The 25894-nt window shown below is 44.8% G+C and overlaps 1 long non-coding RNA gene across 2 annotated transcripts in view; it reads right to left on the bottom strand.

Annotated features, from left to right (window-relative positions):
* The window catches only part of LOC128834931 (uncharacterized), a 37321-nt gene that overhangs the window by 6210 nt on the left and 5217 nt on the right, over window positions 1–25894 (bottom strand). The window contains exon 1 of one of the 2 annotated variants that reach the window (XR_008444531.1): window positions 21556–21799. The exons of the other annotated variant lie outside the window; for it this stretch is intronic. This is a non-coding gene — a long non-coding RNA (uncharacterized LOC128834931). Of the gene's footprint in view, window positions 1–21555; window positions 21800–25894 lie in introns of those variants that run through there. 2 annotated transcript variants of the gene reach the window in all.

Genomic DNA, 25894 nt, shown 5'->3' with positions numbered 1-25894 from the left:
AGGCTGAAGCCCAGATCCAGCCTTTGTCTGCCTATCTGGCCCATGTAGATCCAGTAGATATGCTCAGAGACCACCTAGCAGATCGGGTCCCATTCAAAATCTGGCTGGAGGAAGAGGTGGTGCCCACAGCATAACTTTTAGCTCTGTGGTTAAAGCACTCACCTGGGATGGGGGAGACCTGGATTCAGTGCCCCCCTCTGCCTGATGGGGAGAAGAGATTTGATCCGGGATCTTCCATCTTTGAGCTTTGGGATATTCTGACGTTGGGTTCCTTCAATCTCTCCTCCTAAAGCTATTCTATGGTGGATAAATAGCATTGGACTAGCAAGAGAGAATGGCTCTCTAGCCTGGGGGTTAGGACACCCATTTGGGAGATGAGAGCCAGGATCCACTTCCCCTGCTAAAATGAAGCTTTATTTAAATACAGTGGAACAGTTTCAACAAGTTTCCCAAGTCCTAGGCTAATGCCCGAACCACTGGGCCATCCTTCCTCTCTAAAACACTAACTGGAATAAGCAACAGGTGCAATTGGATTTGGTAGCACTTTGCACCAGTGTCAGGCAGTCAAAGCACAAGGCAGTGAAAAATCATGTCAATTAAATGATTTGCACAAGGTTACAGAGCGAATCACTGGCAAAGCGAAGAGACGAGCCCTCCCAGACCCCAGTTTTAACCTTTAGATCACACTGCATTCCCTATGGGGTTGTGGTGTGGTTTTTTGGGGGGGAGGAGAGGAGCGGGGGAAAGAAGATGTAGGGGGAGATGACAAAATCCCTGCTATCCAAGAATTCCCATTCTACATAAGATCTATAATTACATTTCTGTTACAGTAATTATGTGTATTTCACAGAGCTTAGCGGATGTCATGTGATACAATAGGTGCCATAAAAAGTACTCACTTATTAAGTAATTTATAGCATAATAATTAAAAGCTAATCACTCAAGAGTTAAGATTGTCTGGGAGCAGGCCCAATTCACAGCATGTGCTGTCTTTTTCCAGGAAGTCTTGTTATTTATATAGCAAATTTCACCTATACAAACCAAGAATGTTTTGTACACTTATGAACAGTGTACGCCCACACACACACTACTGATAATGATCTTACATCTACAGTATATAACAGTTTCTAATGAAGAAATCAAACATTCTTCATGCTGCATAACTAACTCTTAGCGAAAGGAAGAGAGAAAGGATGCTGTGTCCAGTCAAAAGAGAAAATACAGGGAGATAGGAAGAATAGGCTTAGTATTTGACAAGGAATACAGTATAACAAATATTTTTACAGCTGAATAGCTCTGGTGTGTACCCTTTAACACAGGTACCAATTAATTACAGTGTGTGCACTACATCCCCATCACCCAGCGTCTGTTGTATTCGAGGCAGCTATTTGACAGCTAAGAAAAGGAGGAGAACCAGCTATATCATTAAGTTTCTTCTTTGTTCAGAGTTGCTTGTTTGCTTTCCTTGGTCAACACTATGTAAAACCTGTTAGCATTTCTGAATCAGGCTCCCAGCAGAAGAGACCATGTAGTAAATAACATTAAAATAGGAGTCGATAGCACTCAAAAAGCTTAGTGGCCACTTATGAAAATTATGGCCTGTGACCAGCTGAAGATCCCACAAAGTTTGTGGCAAAGCCAGGTCTAGGATCCAAATGGCTCGAGTCCCAGTCCAGTGCTCTAACTAGAGCTAGGTGAATTTTTTTGCACTAATAGTTTATTCACCAAAAAATTAAGAGTTAACCTAAACCTATTAGCAAATTTGACACAAATGTGCTCAGTAGTTTTGGCCATTTTTGTGGGGAGGAGATGGGGGTTTGATTCACACAACAGCAGAAGGAGGTGCCCTCTTAACTTTTCGTCCAGTGGTTAGAACACTCAACTGGGGACATGGGTTCAAATCCCGCCTCTGCCTGTTGTGGAGCAGGGATTTGAAGTTGGGTCTTCTAGCGCCTAAGAGTGTCCTGGCTAGGGGGTATTGTGAAGCTCTTCCACTTCGCATGCAATACTTGAATAGTTGTTGGGCCAGAGAGAGAGAATGACTCCATAGGCTGGTGGTTAGGGTACTCACCAAAGGTAGAGGGGGAAAACCCGAGTTCACCTCTCTGCTCCAATGACTATTCAAGTATTCTATACAAATGGAACAGCTTCAACAGGTGAGACAGAGAGCTCTGCCCCAGGCCACCCCACAGCCCAGTGCTTAGAACACACTCTTGCAGGTGAGACACACCTGTTCAAATCCCTACTCCACATAAAGCAGAGGGGCACTGAGCCCAGCTCTCGCCCATCCCAAGTGAGTGCTCTGACCACTGGGTTAAAAGTGATCGGAGGGGTGGAGTCCACCACAGCCTCCTCTGGTCATGTTGTGAATCCAGCCCTTAAAGAGTGTCCAGAAACAAAATATTTACAGTTGAACAAAACAGTTAGTTTGACCCCAAACTGACTGTTGATTCGCTGAAAATTTCTGAATATTTAGGATTCCGTTAGACTCGAACCTAATTTTTTTTCTTGCAGTTTTTTGCAACTGCTGCTGAACCAGAAAAAAAAAATCAGATTTTTACCCAGCTTTAATCCCAACCACCCCAACTTACAACAGGTAAGTATCATCCCTGTTGGACAGATGAGGAGACAGAGGCACAGCAAGGCTAAGTGACTTGCTCGTTCAGCTCTCCATGTTTCACAGGCTGCAAAGGAAATGTATTTTCTGTACAGGAAAAGTGGCTTGCCTGGAAAGTTAACATGCTGCCACTCTTCTCTCACACGGCACTAAGGGTACGTCCAGACTACCCGCCGGATCAGCAGGTAGCGATTGATCTATCAGGGATCGATCTATTGCGTCTCGTCTAGACACGATAGATCGATCCCTGAACGCGCTCCCGTTGACTCCAGAACTCCACCAGGGCGAGCGGCGGTAGTGGAGTCGATGGGGGAGCCACGGACGTTGACCCCGCACTGTGAGGACGGGAGGTAAGTCAAAATAAGATACATTGACTTCAGCTATGCTATTCCCATAGCTGAAGTTGTGTATCTTATATCAACCCCTGCCCCAGTGTAGACCAGCCCTAAGTTTCCACTGATGTCATGGAGATGATCCCACAGAATACCTCACCTGGTTCTGCTCAAATCAGAGAGCGAATGAATCAGCAAGTTTCAAAGCATGAGTCCATGTTTTCACATCACGAATGGGGGTGATGGTGGCATTAAGCAAAGGTTGCAGACGAGATGCTTCTTGCTAGTCTCCAGCCCTCACCCCTCAACCCCACAAAATACCTGTAGTTGCAATTCTTCAGAGCTAGCTGTTGTATGTCTACATGAGAGCCATTACAGTGGCACAGCTACAGTTCTGCAGCTGTGCCACTGTAGCACCGTAGTGTAGACACTCCCTACATTGATAGAATTGTTTTCTCATCGATGTAGGTAATCCATCGCTCCGAGAGGGAGCAGCTAGGTGGACTGAAGAGTCCTTCTGTCGACCTATCGCGTCTACACTGGGGGTTAGGTCCGTGCATGAGTCCATGTTTTCACAGCCCGAAGTGACATAGCCAGGTCAACCTACGTTTTAGGTGTAGACCTGGCCTAAATGTTAACCTGGAGGTACAGAACAGCTTCTGTTTATGTATTCATGCTCCCTGTGCTGCAGAGGCATTGTGTCAGGAAAATTCAGGGGTGGGCGTTGGGGGGGGCAAAGTTGTGTCAGCATATAGAAAATTGTATATGATTATATCATGCAATGTCTGGGGGGAGCAAAAAGTGGAAGACATGATGGAGTATATAGATCTATGAAAAGTCTGGGGGAGCAAATGAAGTTGGAGGGAACCACTCCCCTGCCAGCCTAGTAAATGATACCCCAGTTGTACTGTAATCATAGAATGTCAGGGTTGGAAGGGACCTCAGGAGGTCAGAACCCCCTGCTCAGAGCAGGACCAATCCCCAGACAGATTTTTACCCCAGTTCCCTAAATGGCCCCCTCAAGGATTAAACTCTCAACCCTGGGTTTAGCAGGCCAATGCTCAAACCAATGAGCTATTCCTCCCCCCTCCTGATATAGTTTATGGAAAACTGGTTTGGAAAAAAATGGTGACTTTTTTTTTTTCATTAACTATTAAAAGTATTTATTGAAAAATTAAAGATTTTTTTCCCCAGCCAGCACTATAGGCCTATCAAAAAAGCACCAACGCTTCCTGTAAAAATGGTTGAAGTTTCAAATATTCAAAAAAAAAAAAAAAATACAAAAAAGGCAGTCAGCTTTAAGTGCATGTTCCACTTTTATCTAGAATAAACACTAGGAGTTTTCTAATGATTTATTCGACAGGAAGAACAAAGCTGTATCAACTATCCCGTTCAGTGTGAAAATCCTGTAGCCACTCGTAGGAGGGCTGCAGTACGCAGTACAATTCTGACAGTAATAGTGACAATGCAGCCATCTCAGTACATACCGATATTAATGGGGGGACCGTCGTGTCTTTTCTAGGCTCTGATCTGCCACCGAGGCCACGAAGACCTGTAATAATACTTGTGTAAGCAGGATCTGAATGAGTTCTCCCCTGACAGCAGGGCCAGTGCAAGGAAGTTTCGTGCCCTAGGCGAAACTTCCACCTTGTGCCCCCCCAGCCCCGTGGCAGCTCCCTGCCCTGAGGTGCCCCTCCCCTGCAGCAGCTCCCTCCCCTGCCCTGAGGCGCCCCCCCACGGCAGCTCCCTCCCGGGGAGCCGTGTGGCAGCTCCCCACCCCAGCACACCTCTGCTCCGCCTCCTCCTTGAGCATGCTGCCCCGGCTCTAATTCTCCTCCTAGGCTTGCGGCGCCAAACAGCTGATTGGTGCTGCAAGCCTGGGAGGCGGGAGAAGTGGAGCTGCAACTGCACGCTCGGGGAGGAACGCTGTAAAAAAAAATTGGGGGGCACTGCTTTTTGGCGCCCCCAAATCTTGGCGTCCTAGGCAACCGCCCAGTTCGCCTTAATGGTAGCACCAGCCCTGCCTGACAGCTAGGTGGGAGGGGGAGAGCCTTCAGGAGCAAACTGTATTTCCATGAACACACCTACTCTGAGTAGGTATCCAGCAGACAGAAGCTGTTGCTCAAAAGTGATTAACTTTGGCTGGTGTTGGGTTACAAAACACTGTAGTACTGAATTCCGGGGTAGTGAAATGTTATCATCCATGTTGTTATCTTTATTGCATGAGTAAAGGGGAGCAGAACTGTGCTGAGCCTGTCCTGATTGAGGGGTCACCCTCAGTTGAAAGGCACTTGCTATGGCAGGGGCTCCAATGCCAGACCCTTGTGAAAGTAAGAGTAGTTCATGTAAATACAGTTTGCTCCTGAAGTCTCTCCCCCTCCCAGCTAGCTGTCAGGGGAGAACTCATTCAGACCCTGCTTACACTTGAGATGTTAGAAGTTTGGCGTACTGTGTCCTGTCACGTGGTCATCTTTGTAGTTAGGTGGCCACGTGCAGGTTAAAGACAAGGACAGTGATAAGAAACTTTGGACTCTGAAGAGGTACAATAGATGTATGGAGACACTCACACTGCCTGTCCCCTGGCTTCAAATAAGCACATCTGTTGGCCTTATCTGTCAACTCAGCACATCAGAGGGGATACAGATGTCAGGGAACAGCACCAGGCCCGAGTACGCAAGCCAGCGAGGAGATGACGTTGACAGGACACACTCCGCTGTGCCATTTGTTGTGTTTGTGCACTTCTGTCCTTGCCCATTGACCAGACTCCTGAGATTTATGAAAAATAAATTAAAATTTCTCTTATCTTCCTGCCTGCTGGAAGACAGAGATCACATGAGAGGATCTCCAAGCTCCTGGGGGAAGAGACGCAGACCCGCTGCCAGATTTTAACATTTAGGTTTCTCCTGCAGCGCATTAACATTTAATTTAAAAGCCTTAGCCCAAAAGCTGCTCAAGATGCAAAGCTTTAGGGGGCCTCTCAGAGGTGGCCCAGTGCCAAAATGATTCTTTGTCTATCCTCTATTCCTCCCATGCCCCCTCCTCCATACTCTCTCCTTGCAGGGTCCTCATCATTGGGTCTAAAAAGTTGGCAAATAGGCTGTTCCCATTTTTTGCAGTATTATATATTCATTCAGAGACAGTGCATAGCCCAGTATAGTGCACAATATTGCACTTATAAAACTGCAACATCAGCACTCCTTTTGCAATGCAAATTTTCTTCAGTCCATTCAAATGACATTTCATAATGCTGCATTAAGCAATTCCTCTCCTGTAACTACCTAAATGCAGTTTAATCACTCTATACATTCAAACAGATACAACTGGTTTCATTGGGCTGTTTTGAAATTAAACAAAGACTCCAAAGTTGCATTTAACTAAACTTACATTACACACAGTGGTTTATTTAAGCATCCTGGCAGTTATGACTGGCTGGGAGCAGAGGTGCTGGAACAATGTTTATAGTGGGGGTGCAGATGATGGAAACCATGTATTTGGTGTTTGTTATGACTACTTCAAGCCAGGGGTGTGGCAGCACCTCTGGCACCTCTCGTTCTAGCACCACTGTCTGGGAGGAGCTGATGGCTGGAGGTCCATCCAGAGGCCAGTAACCCTACCACGGCTGGTTAATTTTTAAGAATTTTCTTGCACCTCATTCATTATTGGTATTACTGTTTAATGCTGAAAAAGCATACATAACCCACACTTTGCTCCTCCCACCCCCGTTAGTGGCTGAGGCACTTAAATGTATCCATCTGCCACTGCTTCTGGCTACAAGGCATAGGGCTAGAGTCACAAAAGGATATGGGCACCTAATTGCTTCTTTAACCACCTAAATCCAACATGCAGGTGTCAGTAACAGTCTCAAGACTACGCCTTAGCTGCCATTTAACCCTGTAGGTACCTGAAGTTTCGTAGGCATCTATGTTTCCACAGGTAGTCATGTACCTGGCCTCAGCATAATTCTCAAACCAGGTATTTCCTTCCCCTCTGCCAGGCCTGTCTCACCTGTGGGACCCAATCTGTTTGTTGTGCTCCGAGCATGCTTGCTAGGTCAGACCCTGCACAAAAGACAGCAGGGAATTTTGGGGGCTGGATGTGTGTGCGCGCTGAGCAGGGACTTGATGATGACTTTTGTACATCCCACGTGAGGGCCCTAACCACAGTAGTAAAGAGTCACTTTCTGTCTGTCTCTCTGGCCCAATTCTTTTTATAGAAGGTGGAACAGCTCCAGACAGGAGTGATTGAGGTAACTCCTCCCGAGAACGCCCAATAGGCTGGAGATTAAGGCTTTCAGGTGGGATGTGGGACACCTGAGTTCTTCCCTGTTCCAGATCAGGCAGAGCAGTGATTTGAAAACAGGTCTCCCACATCCCAGGTGAATGCCCTGTCTACTGGGCTACTGGCTCAACTGGGGATCTCTCTCTCTCTCATGAGAAAGGGCTAGCCAGGCTTAGTCACCCATCTCCAGGAGAGGAGCCTCCCTCTGGCCTAGATTCACTCTGGTTGGCACAGGTAATCCACCTCCCCAAGAGGCAGTAGCTAGGTTGATGGACGAATTCTTCATCCAACCTAGTGCTGTCTGCACAGGGACATCGGCTTAGTTAAGCTGACCTCTCAAGGGTGTGGATTTTAGTGACTTTTGGACTCCTCTTTGAAAAGCTATTTCTCATTCATGTACAATAATCCAAATCTATTTCCCACCTATTCTGTGGCAATGGAGACTGACCTTTCAACTCGTCCTGAAACACTTATGTAAGCAATATAATATTTTATCCCATAGCGATCACTTTGTAATCTATATCTCCTCTGTTTAGGATTTTTGGGTAGCATGCATATATATATATTAGGAACACAGGAATTTGCCATAACAGATCAGACTCTTCGAGTTCACTACCTTGTCTCCAACGATGGCCAATACCTGTTGCTTTAGAGAGAGGTACAAGAGTAACTTCCCAAGTGGGGAAGTTTCTTCCAAGGTCCCCTCTGTTATGGCCTGAAGTATGAGAGTTTATATTCCTTCGCTGTATAATTCTATCTAATGTAATTGTGGATATTCTCATTATCCATACAAATACCTATTCTTTATTGAATCCTATTGCTCTTGACCTCAGTGATATCCTTTTATCAGTTTCAAATTTGCCTTTCAAATGAATTTCACTGAAGTTCCTTTGTTCTTGTATTATGAGAGAGTGAATAGAGGGGCCTGATCTACTCTTTCTATATCATTCAATATTCTATATATCGCTGTCATAATCTTTCTTCTTTATTGCCTCACTTGAACTAAACAGTGCTAATCTTTTCAGCTGCCTACCGAAGTCTCTCCAAGCCTTTTATCATTTTGGTCACCCACCACTGGAGCCTGCTCTCTCTTTGGAGATGGGTGACCAACTGAAGCCATGCTATCTATCCAACTGAATCCTCCTCTTGGTCTCAAACCCTTTACACCAGGGGTGGGCAAACTACAGCCCGCGGGCCAGATTTGGCCCCTCAGGGCTTTGGATCCGGTCTGCAGAATTGCCCCCCGTGGTGCCGCGGGCCCTGTGCCGCGAGCCCCCTCGTACACCCTGCACCCCTCCTGCACCCAACCCCCTGCCCTGAGCCCCTTGCTGCACCCATGCACCCCAACCCCCTGCCCTGAGCCCCCTCCTGCACCCTCTTCCCTGAGCCCCCTCATACACTCCACACCCCTCCTCTGCCCCCAATCCCTTGCCCTGAGCCCCTTCCTGCACACCGCACCCCCTCCCACACCTCGCACTCCCTCCCGCACCCCAACCCTGCATACAATTTCTCCACCCAGATGTGGCCCTCGGCCCAAAAAGTTTGCCCACCCCTGCTTTACACCATCTGTATGTAAATACAGAAGATATTCAGCTGTTAGTTCCGTCTGGCTGATGAAGGGCCCTTTCCCAAAGTCTCAATTCACACTGAGCGTCAATTGCACAGAATATTGCCTAGTTCTGATTAAATTACACAAACTTTGATGCAGAGTTTAAAAAACAGACTATGTAAAACTGCAGTATCAGCTATACAACAACCACCTTAACCCATCACCACATTTTTACTAGCCCAAAGCAGCGTTACTCAACCACTGAGCCAAGAGTACTCTTAGAACCAGGAGCCTTCATACTAACAGGACTTCTAACCCACCAATTTTCCTTTGTCATGACTATGCAAGGCCAGCTTTGGAACAGGCCCTCAAAACTCATCCCAAAGTCTTGAAGAAAACAGTATGAACCAACATGGTTTTCATTTAACACACTCCCACAATGCGTTGGTGCAGCCCCTCCTGTTACTGCAGAACACTGCTTGACACACACAAGGAGCACATACATAGTGGTTAGGCAGTTCCAGGTGAGGTTCAGTGTCTTAGAAAACACTTCAAACAACAGGATACCTCACCCTGGGAAATTACTTCTCAACATAGTCTTTATTAAATTAAGTAGATGTTACATGTGTTGTAAATACAGTGAGGAGTTGGATGGAGGGTTTGAACAGCCCGTTGTTAAAACTCTGCCACTGACTAGAAAAAGGAGGGTTGAGATGAGTTTTGCAGAGGCCACTCTGGATACTGCTAAGTTAACCCCACTATCCCTGCGCCACCCTTCGAAGCACACGAGTTGTACGTTGTCCTACACTGTCTAAATATTCAGTAATTCTTAGTTGTAAAATATAAACCTCTCCAGGGAAAGAGTAAACAAAGTAAGAGAAGCAGTTAGAGGCAGAGAGGCATCCTTTAAAAATTGGAAGTTAAATCCTACTGAGGAAAATAGGAAGGAACATAAACTCTGATAAGTCAAGTGTAAAAGTATAATTAGGCAGACCAAAAAAGAATCTGAAAAGCAAGTAGCCAAAGACTCAAAACCAACTGCAAAAAAATAAAAAAATAAAGTACTTAAAATATTGTAAGTACATCAGAAGCAGGAAGTCTGCCAAACAATCACTGGGCCATTGGACATTAGAGGTGCTAAATGAGCAGTGAAGAAAGGCCATTGTGGAGAAGCTAACTGAATTCTTTGCATTGGCCTTCACTGCAGAGGATCTTGTGAGGGAGATTCCTGTACCAGACCTATTCTTTTTAGGTGACAAATCTGAGGAACTGTCCCAGATTGAGATGTCAATAGAGGAAGTTTTGGAACAAATTAATACATTAAGTAGTAATAAGTTACCAGGACCAGATGGTATTCACCCAAGAATTCTGAAAGATCTCAAATGTGAAATTACTATTAAGGTATGTGACCTTTCATTTAAATCAGCTTTTATATCAGATGGCTGGAGGATAGCTAATGTGACACCAAGTTTTTAAAAAGGCTCCCAAGGCGATCCTGGCAATTACAGGCCAATAAGCCTAACTTCAATATCAGGCAAATTGGTTGAAACTAAAGTAAAGAACAGAATTATCAGATGAACACAATTTTAGGTGAAGAGTCAACATGGTTTTTGTAAAGGGAAATCATGCCTCACCAATCTATTAGAATTCTTTGAGGGGTTCAGTCATGTGGACAAGGGCAATCCAGTGGATACAGTGTACTTGGACTTGGAGAAAGCCTTTGACAAGGTCTCTCACCAAAGGCTCTTAAGCAAAGTAAGTAGCCATGGGATAAGATGGAAGGTCCTCTCATGAATCAGTAACTAGAAAACAAAGGGTAGATCTGAATGGTCAGTTTTCAGAATGGAGACAGGTAAATAGTGGTGTCTCCCAGGGATCTGTACTGGGACCACTGCTGTTCAACATATTCATAAATGATCTGGAAAAGGGGGTAAATAGTGAGGTGGCAAAATTGGCAGACGATACAAAATTACTCAAGATAGTTAAGTGCAAAGCTGACTGGGAAGAGTTACATAGGGATGTCACAAAAGGAAGTGAGTCGTTAAAAGATTGGGAAGACCATAAATGATAGAAGGGAGGGATTGTGGGAAGAAACAGAGAGAGCAGCCTGTTACTGCATGCATGTTTGGTGAGTATTTGGTTCCGGCAGATTTTCCCCTCTGCCTGCCTGTGTTTTCTGGCATGGGGGAGGTCTGTGCATCTTCCTAGAGAGAAAGCACTATGGAATCTATTCATTCCCTTTCCCGTTGGAAGCAATACAAACTGCTAATGAAGTCCATAATGCAAATAATAATAATAATAATAAAGGTGAATCCAAAGGGAGAGATTACAAAAGGAACAAATAGCAGTTGAGCCCCCAGACTCCTGTTAAAAGACAATAGAAATTTGGTGCCTTTGAAGATCTCCTGCAAATGGTGATTATGAGCTGAAATGGCCTTATCACTTCTCTAGAAATGTAGTAGCAGAGGTGTTTCTTTTCCACCAATTTGTGAAAATGAATTTCCCTTTTTTCAATCCTCTGCTGGATTAAAATATCAAGCCCACTAGTAGCACATGCCAAAGCGGCCAATTTCTCCAAGTCTCCTTTGTTGCTTTTGATTTATGGTTGAGGCACTGGCAATAGCAACTGCATGCTAAATGAACTGTCTGGATTTCTTCATTGCTTTTCTGGTGGTACAGAGACAATGGATTTGACAAGGGCTTTTCCTTTGTGTGCTGTATGTATCACTCCATGTATCCCGTCTTTAGCCTGATGATTCATGCTTGATGATGGTGCTCTGCTGCTAAATGAGGCTATTACCATCTGCTTTGAAATACAGAACCTCAAATGAATTTATAAGCATTTTGGAAACATAAGTTCAGCTAGGACTTGGTGAATTTATAAATCAATCTGTGTTCAGAGAATGTCTTTTCTCCTCAGCCCTCCAGGATACCTCCCAGCTTCCAAGTTATTCACAAGCCTTCCGAAACCTACTTACACACTGCAATATCTCAGCCACAATGCATGAAAAATAGGTCCCACAGCAAAAATTGTACAGCTTGGCATATAAAGCTGCATGATCTGTTATGTCATAAGGCCAACTGAGCCTGTGAAAGAACAGAACGCCGCAGTGCAAAGGGGCACGTTCATTCTGGATGAGAGAAGCAGAAAAACAAATCTTAACAGGATTTAATGCAAAAATACAGATCTACCGATGCAGCAGATTCACTCCTTGTCTAGATCTACTTATCTAATTCACTCCATTGTGGATTAAAATGGGGTCTGTAAGCACTGCAGCCAGTAGTCACTGATGCCCTGTCACATGATAGGAGTATTAACCTCTGGAACTTGGATTCAGATCATGTGACCGGGCCAAGAAGTAAAGCAATTTCTTGCCAGAACTCTTGCGTGTCTAACCTTATTACAATACAGGTGGTCTAATGATAGCTCCAAGGGTCCTATTTGTGTCTCAGAGTAGACCTTTGTTATTGTAAAATAATTGTTTCCTTATTAAAAAAAATGAAACTTCAATACATTGCATTCTAAACCTCAAAATGCCAAAATATGCAACTTTTAGGAAGGGCTGTGGTCAGATATGCATCCAAACCAAATCCCTAGAGTAGTTTTTAATCTGAATCCAGATAAGGGTTCAAACACTGCACATTGTTGCATACACATGTAACAGTGCAACTGTTATGATCTCATTCTCTCTCAGGGCCAGATACACAGTTGATGTAAATCAACATAGCTCTATTAAAGTCCATATAGCCAGGCTGATTTATGGCCATCAAGGATCTGTCCCTAGGAATCTGCTGGTTGCAGGATGACCTGCAGTTTGTAAGGCAGAGCTGACACAGCATATTTCAGAGGAATTACATGCTGCTCTCTCAGGGAGTCTTCACCTTTGTCTCTGCTCTGTTGTCTCCCCATAATGGAAACATGACATGCTGGACAAACCTCAGTGAAGGGAGTTCAACTTTATTGAATTGAGTTTAGAATCTTTGACGTTCATTGTATAAAAATTGCAAATGTTTACAATATCACAATAGTACATATATTGCAGTTCTTTAGCAGGAAGACAAGATTAATGCACTCTCTGGAAGGCATTAGGAACCTCAAAGGGCTCTGTTGGAACAATACAAGTGAAATGGATTTCCTAGTAAGTACCTTAAGAAACTATGAAGGCAGCATACAGGTGCATGTTCTGCTCAATGCACTTCTCTTGTATTTGTCTGACAGCAAACACTATGTTGACTGTGCTCTGGCAAGGTCAAAAATCACATTGACTTTCAGGTAGATTTGCCTCAGAAATACTGGCTATTAGGCGGTTCAAGATGATGTGGGACATGATCTTCCCTCCAACAGAGAGGAGGGATATGCCTCTATAGTTTCCACATTCTGCTTTGATGCCTTTGTTCTTGAAAAGAGAGACAATAGTAGCATTGCGAAGGTCCTGTGGTATGTTTTCATCCTCCCAGATGTTGATGATCACGCTGCGGATGCTGCTGGACCTTCTGCTTTATATATCTCTGCTGGTATCCCATCTTTTCCAGGAGCTTTCCCTGAACTCATCTGGCTAACAGCTTTCTTAATCTCATCTATAGTGGGCGGAAAGTCAAGATCTGTCAGAGCAGGTTGTTGTGGAATTTCATTAAGGACATTATTATTCACGGTTGATGGTCTATTGAGAAGGTTGCTAAAGTGTTCTCGCCATCTTTCGTTGATGCCTTCTTTATCTTTAATCAGCATTGTGTTGTCTAATGAGAACAATGGGGTGGTCTTTGGTTTAAAGGGTCCAGAGACAGTCTTAATAGCACTAAAGAACATCTTTAAGTTGTGGGTCTCAGCATAGTGCTCAATTTCTTTGGCTTTGCTCTCCCCCCAGTTGTCTTGTATCTGACGGAGGTCTTTCTGTGTTTTGCTCTGAAGGTACTTGAAATGGTCCCGTTTAGAGACTGAGGAGGGGTCATTCTGCCATTCGATAAGGGCTTTTCTCTTTACTTCCAGTGCTGAGCATATTTCTTCTTGGTTCTTATCAAACCAATCCTGATGTGTTCTTTTCTTTGGTCTAAGAGATGTTATTGCTGTGTCAGTCACTATCTGCTTGAACTGGTCCCACGTTTTGATTACAGTGCCGATCAGTTGTCCGTGGGATGTCAGTTTGTCATCAAGACTCTTCTGGAATTTGTTGAAAAATTGAGCATCCTTCAGTTTGGCTATATTGAAAGCAGGTCGCACATGCTTAGGGCGTTTGTGCCGAGAAGGAACGATGTAGAGTTGAAGAGACGTCCTGACTAATCTGTGATCTGTCCAGCACTCTGCGCCTTGCATTACTCTGGTAATCAGTACGTCTTGGATGTCTCACCTTCTAATAATGGCATAATTTATCAGATGCCATTGTTTGGACCTAGAGTACATCTACATCGTTTTGTATTTGTCCGCTTGTCAGAACAGAGTGTTGGTAATGGTCAGGTCATTTTCAGAAGACTCAAAAGAAGTAGTCCATTACTGTTCATTTTGCCTACACCATGTGGCTCGATTACTCCTTTCCAGTTCTCGCCCTTTGGACCATTCTAATACGACTTGGCTGCCCAAGAAAATGTGTCCAGATTATACGCCTTTTTCATGACAGCATGACAGGCGAAGTATTATCTGATGGAGCCACATCGGCCCCCTTTATCACCAACGGCGTGAAACAAGGATGTGTTCTTGCTCCTGTCCTATTTAATCTGTTCTTTGCATGTGTCCTTAACCATGCAGTGAAAGATCTGGACCGAGGTATATACTTGAAATACCGGCACGATGGTTCACTTTTTGACCTCCGTCGCCTGAATGCAAAGACTAAGACAGTGCAGAAACTCCTTCTTGAGGCACTCTTTGCTGACGACTGTGCCCTCATGGCTCACACTGAAAATGATCTTCAGCACATTGTCAAAAAGTTTGCTGAGGCCTCGCAACTTTTCGGACTAACTATCAGCCTCGGAAAGACAGAAGTTCTCCATCAACCTGCACTTGGATCAAATGCTTCTGTCCCGAGTATCTCCATCGACATCACTCAGCTGAAAGTAGTGGACAATTTTAAATATCTGGGTAGTGTCATATCAAGTGATGGATCACTGGATAATGAGATCAATGCATGAATATCCAAAGCAAGCCAGGCACTTGGCTGTCTGCGTGTCAAAGTTTTAAATCACCAGAACATCCGGATGTCAACAAAACTGCTTGTGTACAGAGCTGTTGTTCTTTCATCACTTTTGTATGGGTGCAAAACATGGACACTATATAGGTGTCACATCAAGCAGCTCAAAGAATTTCACATGCGCTGCCTCTGCAACAGCATGAAGATCTGCTGGCAAGACAAAGTGCCCAATCTTGAGGTCCTTGAGAGAGCCCAGATGACAAGCATCGAAATGATGATCATGAAGTCACAGCTATGTTGGACCGGTCATGTCAGCCGCATGGATGCCAACAGAATCCCTCGCCAGCTTCTGTATGGTGAGCTCTTGCCAGGGCATCTGGCATATAGGTCATCCATGGAAACGTTACAAGGACACCATCAAAGCCAATCTGCAGTATCAAACCTAGGGACCTTGAGGATGCCGCCAGCAAAGGAACACAGTGGCGAGCAACAGTCAGAAATACCTGCATCGCCCTTGAGGAAGACCGCTGCTGGTGTCTACAAGAGGCACGCGAACGACATCACAGAGCATCAACAGCGCACAATCCACTGACCACGAACTTCCCATGCACCATCTGCAGCAAAATGTGCACCTCTAGAATTGGCTTGTACAGTCACCAGAGGGCACACCATAAGACCAACAACTGATGATCTGCACAGATTTGTCATCATCGGATCGATGGACTACCAAGAGCTTAAGAAAAGGAGAATGCAAATTCTCCAAAGCCAACTTTTTAAAGATACACCCTGGGGAGAGACACCAATTAAATACTAGTTATCTACTACTGGAAACTCCAAATCAAAGACCCCCAAACTGTATAAAAGGTGGAGTAAACTTGTCATGAGTGTGCTTGTTCTGAGCTGAAGTGATGATGAATTTGTATCTACAAGGAATCCCATGGAGAGAGGATTTCAAGGACTGCTCCTGCCAGAATCTCTGTTTCATTGTTTGAAATATGATTTTTCTGTAGTGTTTTTTACATTAGAATACAGTAAGCTTGCTTAGAAAGCCCGGTGTGGTACTTCTGCCTGTTGACAATCACTCTCTGATCAGTCTCTGAAGGGAAAACAACCAAGTGTCCTTAGGCAACCTGCCTGTGCTAGGAATTACATAGTGCACCGCCCGGGAATGCCCTGGTCAGAAGGGAGAGGAATGTCGGTTGCCACCGAGGAGAGGCAACGGCTGGGGAGCTGGAAGCCTGAGAGTGAGGGTCCCTGCTGAGGCACTGAAGGGAAACACAGTTCCCCATAATCTAAATTAAAAAAAAAAAAAAAAAAATTCAGAGTGAAGGTCGCCAGCTGCGCTTTGTGTATGCTAAACCGGAACCCCCGTGCTGCAGATGAGCTGCATCGGAGCCCCAGATCCAAATGACCCTGAATCTTGAGGGGGTTTGAAATCCAGAACAAGATCCAAATCTGTAGTGCCAGCCCTTTCCCAGGAGTGATAACTGAAGCACAAAACCTGAAGTTCTCACTGAGCTGAGCTTGTATTGACATCGGTAAGAGTTTTGCTGGAGTATGCTTTAATATTTCACCAAAAATATAGAACCCGGTTCTCTAATGTCTTTCACCTTGTGCAGTCACTTACTCCTAACACACTAACATTCTAATTCACTCTCAGCCCAGGATGTTGGCTGGGACATCAGCTGGCTGGGTCCCCTTTCTAAAAGCCTGGGACCATCCTGGCCAAACTGGGACTGTTGGCACCTCTGTAAATCTTTTAGGAGTGTGAGCTGAGACATGGGTTAAGGGGAGAGGGATAGCTCAGTGGTTTGAGCATTGGCCTGCTAAACCCAGGGTTGTGAGTTCAATGCCTGAGGGGGCCATTTAGGGAACTGTGGTAAAAATCTGTCTGGGGATTGGTCCTGCTTTGAGTAGGGGGTTGGACTAGATGACCTTCTGAGGTTCCTTCCAATGCTGATATTCTATGATTGTTCTTGCTTTGTCTCCCCCTCCAGCGTTGCACAGCATAATAATTAACTGTACTCAAACATTCTAAAATCAATCAGCATTTGCAGCCAGCACTGTGTTGCTTGCTTTATCCCCAGTCTATCAGTAACCATCCCTTGGAAAGCAGCTGCAGACAGCTATCAGTGGGCTCAAATGCATGTACTCTGTGCAGTAACAAACAATTGTCTAAGGAAATTGCAATGCCATTCACACAGCTTATTCTCTCTCCCTCCCTCGGACATGCCTCCAGGAAGTAAGCATGGTCATGCACTTAGCAGGTCATGCAATATGCTGCTCCTAGCAGCAACCTTCCTGTTTACACAGGCCACAGAAAAATTGTTCATTTTCTTCTCCATTTTCAACCAAGATGAGATGACAAAATTTGTCACCTCAGTGACGTCTGATTGTTTATGCCACAGTGCCCATCATTATCTCCTGATTGGTCCTCAGGTTCCTGTTTTGCATGTGTGCTGATCATTTAATAAGTGTCGGATTGTTTCCAGCATTGGACATGCTGTCGCCAATACTTTCAGGGGTGGGGTTGCTCTTACGCTGATTTATAGCGAGCACTTAAGAAGTGCACATGAAATATGAGCAAGTAGCTAGATTTAACATGGAGTATTTTTCTCCACAAATTGAAAGACAAGCCACATGCCAAGATTTATCATCAAATTTAAATGGTGGCAAAAACTAACTAGGGTGATCATCAGTTCAGTGTTGGTTAGCCCTGTTTTTAAGCTGATGGTTTAGCTCTGCTGTTTTCCTCATCTGATTAAAAAAAAAGAGTCCAGGCTGAAACCTCAAATTAAACATCCCTTTCAATGTATTTTAGTGGCAGATGAGAGGTGGGCTGGGAGGGACAGTCTCAGATCTGAACCTACTGCTGTGGCTTTGGTTCTGGATCAGATGCAGAACAAGAAAGGACCTATGTTCCCAGTTCTTGTTAGCACATGGCCGGCATCTTGTGAAAACAGCCATCACGGGCGGATTTCCACTATTTGAAGTGATGGAAATCTCACAAGGTCAAGCAGGTTTGTGAGATTTCTACCGTTTGGGGCACACAGCCCACAGGAGTAAGTCACAATATTTTGGCATGCCAGAATCCAAGCTCATACCTTAGCCCTGATTTTGCCTGAACCCAAATCCCAACCTGTCACTGAAACCCAATGCCACTGTGGCCCATCTCTGGGTGTGATGAGGTTTAATAAAATGCATTGGTGATTTCGCTTACTTCCACATAAGATGCAATGGGCCCATCCTGCAAACACCTGTTGAATTCCCATTTCTCCCATGGAGTACCTCTCATGATTTGGACTGGTATTAATACCTTCCAGTTCCATAGCCCCTTCTATCCTAGGATGGGAAAGTGCTTTTCAAACATTAATGAACTTAGGCTCACAGCATCTCCATGCATTAGGGCAAGGATTACTGTCTCCCTCTTACCGATTAGGAAACGGAAGCAAAGAAAATGTAAGCAACTTGCCCAGAAACCTACCCAAGAACAGAACCCCTCAACTTTTGCCCTGCTATGCTTCCTCTGATAGCAGAAGAAACAACGACCTATTAACTTCTGTACTGGATGTATCCAGGTGGAAATGGGGCCCAAGCAAGAAAAGTGCAGATGATGTCGTCAGGTTTCCCAGAACGGCATCATCTTTGTTTTCACTTTCCCACAATACAGCAGATCTGGACAATTCACATAACCACTTGAGTCACTTCCAGGACCATTTCTCTTCAAGTCCTGGTGGGTTTGTATTAATCACAAACAGCACTCTGTTAGCAGACAGTAAAGAATCAAATTTCAAGATGGTAAGCAAGCATTACTTCTTTCCTTGGGTTTATTATCTCAGTGGTGTTCTGTAATATTGCTGAGGATATAGTTTGCAGCAATAGCAGCGATATGAGTATGGACCATTAAGGGGAGATAATTCCACATAGAACAGAACAGCCAGAAGTCCCAGTTGTGCTTCTGTCTTCTATAAGATGATCTATGTTACTGCAGTCTGCTTATTAACCACACTGCTACGTCAGAATGGGCCAGAAATAAACATGCAGCATGATTCAGAGATTTTTAGCACTTAAAACACTTAACATCATAAATGCCATATGGCTTACACCCAATTTCTTATGAAAGCAGTTGTTAAAAACAATTCCATACACAATCCCGTGTTTTTACACCCTGGGGAAATTTTTTAAACTGGCATCTGAAATACACAAGACTCTCTTGTGGTCCCAAATTGGGTAGTTAGTTGCACAGTTAACCAATGATTTTCATTCCCAGCTTCCGAGGCTACGTTTGAAAATTTGGCCTTAGCAGGGTCAAATCCTTCAGTCCTGTACATCGAAAATTCTCACTGATTTCAAGGTAGGTAACAAATGCAGTACTGGGCCCTCTGCATATATTACTTTCAAATATATTTCCAGTATGATGTAATCCGGAGTTTCTGACTTTTAAAAGATATTATTCGTACTGCTAAGACACAGTACACTACTCCTAATTCATTATTTAATAGAACAGTTGGCTTAACGTGCACGGACTTGCCCAATGATCTTGCAAATTCTTTCTGAAACAAAAGGTTGTTAAACCTGACATAGAAGGGCTAGTTCTGTGGCTCTCCTCTGGTTAAAAGGCAGGGCCTTCCACATGCCTGGAGCCAGAGAGGCAAAGAGTCAGCATGCCTCCTGCAATCCCTACCCTGCAACAACTCTGTCTCCTCAGACCTAAGAGGGTAGGAGCTCATCTGTGGAGCCAGAAATTCAGTAAGATACATGGAATCAGGTCCACTAAGGGACTTCAAACCATACTCTCGGACTCAGTCTGTGTCCCTACAAAGACACACTGGGAAGCTGGCCATCGGCACCAAGCACCGAGCTGCTTCTTTCTGGACTACCTATGGGAGACAGGCCAGCTTTTTGGTACTTTGAGTACAAGGTATTGCACCAGCCGAAGGTTCCATGCACACTATGGAAAGTTACTTCTCTATGGCGCTTAGTTACAACCAAGCTAGCATCCACACTTTTAAAACTTGGCTTTGTCGTCCCCAATCTCGCCAGGTATTTAAGAAGGTACTTTCATCTCACAAGCAGTTCCGTTGACTTCAATGTTAGTAGCTCTACCCACAGGCTTAAACTTAGCTACTTTGCTGAATTTGGGTCTTAGTGAAGACAGGATTGAACAGAGCCTTTCACAGTGTAGATGGGACCTAACTGGTGTCACAAAGGCACATGCCATAGTAATCAGATCAGCATGTGACAGACAGCTACAGCATGGCGTCATCACTCAGAGGGTAAAACCAGTCCTCATATGAAAGCCTTTCGAAGTGATATCAAAGACCTATTTTAATGGGATGTGATCTGCGCAATCATATTTTCAAGATAAGTGTTTCAGTAAGACTATTTTATACCGATGACAGAAGTATAGTCACTAGATTACTGATTGAGACTCCAATCCTGTTTTCGATGGAGTCAATGGGAAGTCTCCCATTGCCTTCAAATAAGGGTACGGTACTGAGTTCACAGCCCTCAGATCCTTGCACAGCCAAAGCCACTCTTGGAGTTACTCCAAGGACTGGGCCCAACCCTAAGTTACTAGCACCACTGCCTGCAGCCTCTCCCTTTCCCTGGAGGTCTCTACCAGCTGCTAACCAGCCACAATTTTGCTTCTTTTGGGAGATGTGTCTGGGCACTACAGTGGTCATGCATTGAGCCATGGATAGAATTCAGGTCTTCAAACTCCTCAGGTAGGCCAGGTTCCTGCTACCTCAGAAGCCATCTCCCAGTCAGCAGCCTCAACAGCTGTTTTCATCAGGAAGAGAGAAATTGTCCCCCACACAAGCGTGAGACTTAGGAACAGAGGAGAGGCAGAGTTTTCTTGGAGACTAGCCCATTGGAATGGACTTCTACCAACGAGTGAGCACAAACCTCACCAGTTCAGGACAAAATACAAAGTCCAGCTCTTAGCCACACACTTCACACAGTGTGTTAAGAGCTTTACTTTTCTGCATGCCCTCTCCAGCACCAGAGGAAGAGCACAGGGCCAGAGGTAAATCAGCTTTGATTAAGCCACTCAGTTGCACAAGGGTTAGAGAAAAATTCAAGGTGAGGTGCTCAGACACTGCAGCAGGAACCAGGCCCCCCTCTCAGTAACAGATATACCAGGGGTAGGCAACCTATGGCACGTGTGCCGAAGGCGGCACACAAGCTGATTCTCAGTGGCACTCACACTGCTCGGGTCCTGGCCTCCGGTCCGGGGGGCTCTGCATTATAATTTAATTTTAAATGAAGCTTCTGAAACATTTTAAAAACCTTATTTACTTTACATACAACAATAGTTTAATTCTATATTATAGACTTATAGAAAGAGACCTTCTAACAACGTTGACTGGCACACGAAACCTTAAATTAGAGTGAATAAATGAAGACTCGGCACACCACTTCGGAAAGGCTGCCGACCCCTGAGATATACCAACATCTGGATACTAATAACAATGGGCTCCCCACTTCCTAGGGTGTTGGGTTTGATTTAGGTTATTAAAAGAGAAAAGCAAAAACATTAGGCCAACAACAAATCTCACCTGCTGATGAACCACTGGCCCAGCTACTACTTTGACCCTTCTTAACAGCACAGTACAGGAAAAGAAACCAACCATCCTAAAGTCACGGTAGACTCACCCCATCCTGCAATCTGGGTTGAAAGCCTTGGAGTGGGCTCCCTTGCCAGTCTCAGATCTCCTATGGCCACAGCCAGCCCCTGTCAGCAGGTTATATAGTACTTCAGAGGTAGGCTAACAAGAACCACCTACCAAACCAAGCTAATTGTGTCTAACCCCTGCTGGTCCTGGAAAAATCCCTGAAGTAAAAGCAGGGGTAGCAGGGTTTCATGGTGCTGTCAACCAACACACCCCCTCACAATCAGTATAAATTACTAAACAGATTGGGCTAGACAGACCAAGCTCACAGCCCAAGGTTGGATACCCCTGTCCTTATTTGGAGCCTAGTCTTTAACCGGTGTGGTGATGGTATAATCTTTCACAACACGGTTCTCCAGAGCCCCAGGCCAGGGTTGTGATCCTGAATTCCCCCCTTGACTTTGACAGGTGCAGGATTTCAATTAAGGTTGTTTATCTTTGTAATTCAATGCTCAAGCTGCATGCGTAGCACCTGCGTGTGAGATCTGTTGGTTTGTTTATTATCTTTGCGCTTGTGTTTATGCTATTTCCTTGAACATTTAAAGAAAGTGGAAATAGCATTGAAAAGGCAGCTAGCCAGATGAACTTTGGAGTGTGGGTTTTGTTTTGATGACTGCAAACATGAAAAGAAACTTTTCCTAGTGTTCAGGCCAACTCAGTTCTTGTGACACAAGCACCGAATTATTTAAAGAAATCAGATGACCGCCACTCAGTAACCCTATTAGACGCGCCTTTGTGCGGGATACCGTATTCACTTACAGGGAAGAACAGCTCCCATACATGAGCATCAGCACATTCACAAGCGGGGGTGAGCTTCACAATGCGCTGACCAATCGGTCTTGCAATTCTCGGTGCCCCAAGATACAAACAGCCCTCTCTGATCACAACAACAGCCTCTTTAAGAGCCAACAAGTTGGTGGTTAATCTGGCGTGCAGCCTTCCTTGTCACATGCAAGTGGGGAGAAACCTGCAGCTTTTTTTTGGAACTCAGCAAACCAAGAGACAAAGGAGAATGTTTGTAAGGCAAGGAAAGAAAAAGCCAGGCCAGGGAATAGCACATTATTCATGACACATTAAAACAGCAAAAGGTCCCTTCTTAGCATCCCAGCGTAACTCGTTGCAGTGAGTTACTTGTCATGCTGGGGTTCCTGTACACAGAATGTGCCTTCGTACTGAGAATGAAGTAGGGTTCATGGCTGGAGCACAGGGCATGAAGTCAGAAGATCTGGGTTGTTATTATTTGTATTACATAGCAATGCCTAGAGGCTCCAACTGAGAGCAAGACCCATTGTCCTAATACACAGTAGGAGACAGCCCCTACCCCAAAGAGCTTACAATCAAAGCAGACTAAAGGTGGGAGAAAGGAAGTATTATCCCCATTTTACGGATGGGAATAGAGAGGCTAAGGCCCAGATATACAAAGGTATTTAGGCTTCTAACGTCCATTGAAATCAATGGAAGTTAAGAACCTAAATACATGTGTAGATTTGGGCCTTAGTCTCTCTGTTCCCATCTGTAAAATGCGGATAATACTTCCTAAGTGACTCGCCAAAGTCACACAGGAAGCCTGTAGCAGAGCCAGGAATCAAACTCACATCCCCCGAGTCCTAGCTCAGTGCCTGAATCCCAAAACTATCCTTTTAGTCACAGATTTTCCCAAGACTTCCCATGTGAACTGGGACTGTCACTTGACTTCTCTCTGCCTCAGTTTCTTCATGTGTAGAATGGAGCTAATCCCCAACTTCAAGGAGATGGCATGACAACTTATAGTTGTAAAGTGTGTGGAGAGCTTTGCTATATATAACATACTGTTAAATAACATCTGATGGGAGGTAGTTCATGAATAGATCTAATGCAATTACAGGTTTCATTTCATTCAGGAAATTTGGCATGGTCAGTGCTCAGGGTCAGACTCCTAATCTCACTAAGTATGCCCAGTTTCATTTTGTTTTATTTCTCTCAACACAGTCTTACATATTAAAAGCTAAACATTCTCTTCCTTTACATCTGCTGTACCCAGTCCTTTTCAGAGACCAACCAGAATTGCTGGGCACCATCGTCCCACAGGAGATTGGAGAGTCACATCAGACAAGGCCTCCTTTGGTTCCTGGAGTCAGGCAGTGTCATGGAAGTAGCATCGTGCATATTAGCTGCATTGGCAAGGTTGCTGAAGAGTTCCATGGAGGTCTCCAGCCCCCAGGAAAGGATATAGGTACTTGGGAAGGGACTGACTGCTCTTCTCCAGGAGAAAACAATATTGTGCTAGCAGCTGGACGAGTTATGAAATGGTTTCCCTGTGATGACGGGTCCCAGGGAAAGCCCAGCCACTTGGCCATACTGACTCAGGCTAATTTATGCTAGTTAGTGCCTCGGCTGATAGCAGCCCCCTTAGCCTTTGCCCCAGGGCAGAGGATGAAATAGAGCTAGAGGGACCAAAAGATAAATATTTAAAAACCTGTAAGTGACAGCCAGAGTTAAATTATTAGGGCAAAACAGTGTAATCATGCTGCACGCAGGGGAATTCTCTGCAACAAGGAACAGAACTTCCCACCCCTAAGGAAACAACAGCCATGACTGCAGCATCAAGGCTGCACAGGTTCTGTTACCGCAGCCAATCCCCACGCGGCTCTTCCAGCCCCACAAAACCCAGCTTTTCAGCATGCCGGAGCTGCAAATTCATTTTTGCTTGGGCTCTCCACATCCCACTTCCCCCCAGCGTGCACTGCAAAACAGCTGTCTGTCAGGCCCTAGAGGTGAGGAGGGAGGATTTGCTTCTCAGTCTGCCCATGCTGGCATGAGAAGCAGAAAAGGTCAGGCATAGCTAAGGTAGGAAAGGGCTCTCTATTTTATCTCTCTACTATCTACAGCGCCATTCACGGTAGGTGACGGGTTGGATCACAGAAACCCCCTTGGGAGCTGCCACCCGATGTGCAAAGACTACCCCTGCTCCTGTTTTCCCTGCCAGCTCAGGACTCCAGCACCCTGTCTTGCTGAGCCAGACACTCCCGTCTGCTCCAACACAGACCCAGGATCTGAATCACTTGTCCCAAAGCTGCAAGTTTACCTGAAAACAGCTCACAGTAGTGTGCTTGTCTTTAGCACTCAGATGCCCAACTCCCAATGGGGTCTAAACCCAGATAAATCCGTTTTACCCTGCATAAAGTATATATATATACTCTATAACACTGATAGAGAGATATGCACAGTTGTTTGCTCCCCCAGGTATTAATACATACTCTGAGTGAATTACTAAATAGAAAGTGATTTTATTAAATACAGACAGTAGGATTTAAGTGGTTCAAAGTAGTAACAGACAGAACAAAGCAAGTCACCAAGCAAAATAAAATAAAATGCGCAAATCTATGCCTAATCAAACTGAATACAGATAATCTCACCCTCAGAGATGCTTCAGTAAGTTTTTTCTCAGACTGGACACCTTCCAGGCCTGGGCACAATTCTTTCCCCTGGTACAGCTCTTGTTGCAGCTCAGGTGGTAGCTAGGAGATTCTTCATGATGGCTCCTCTCTCCCCTTTGTTCTCTTCCACCCCTTTATATATCTTTTGCATAAGGCGGGAACTCTTTGTCCCTCTGGGTTTCCACCCCCCTCACTGGAAAAGCACCAGGTTAAAGATGGATTCCAGTTCAGGTGACATGATTACATGTCACTGCAAGACTTCATTACTCACTTGCCAGCACACACATATACAGGAAGACTCACAGGTAAATACGGCCATCTGCAGACAATGGGAGTCATCAAGATTCCAAACCATCATTAATGGTCCACACTTTACACAATTACAATAGGCCCTCAGAGTGACATTTTATATTTCTAGTTTTAGATACAAGAGTGGTACATTTATACAAATCAGATGATCATACTCAGTAGATTATAAGCTTTGTAATGATACCTTACAAGAGACCTTTTGCATGAAGCATATCCCAGTTACGTTACATTCACTTATTACCGTATTTTCTCTAAAACCAGCTCAGTTACATTATATTGACTTATTATCAAGTTTTTATAAAACCATATAGACTGCACAACGTCACAGTAGGCACTTTAGAGAGCCTTGCCACATCAACAATCGGTGGCAAGGCTCTCTAAAGTGCCTACCGTGAATGGCGCTGAATCCAGCAGAGCAAGACATTTCATCCAAATGGAGCAGAAAATGCAATGGGTGAAGGTCACACCGGAGCTTCGTCCCAGCGTTCACCCAGTGGCATTAGAAAGACAGGCAGTGACAAAGGGCAGAAGCAAGGTGCAAGTACTCAAGATAAGGTTGTGCTCCTGTACCAGATATGGACGGGCTGCAGAGCTTGC

The sequence above is a fragment of the Malaclemys terrapin genome, chromosome 3 (genome assembly GCF_027887155.1).
Source record: "Malaclemys terrapin pileata isolate rMalTer1 chromosome 3, rMalTer1.hap1, whole genome shotgun sequence".
In the NCBI taxonomy this organism is placed as follows: domain Eukaryota; kingdom Metazoa; phylum Chordata; order Testudines; family Emydidae; genus Malaclemys; species Malaclemys terrapin.
Note: the sequence above shows the minus strand (reverse complement) of the source record. Positions and strands in the feature narration are given on the sequence as shown.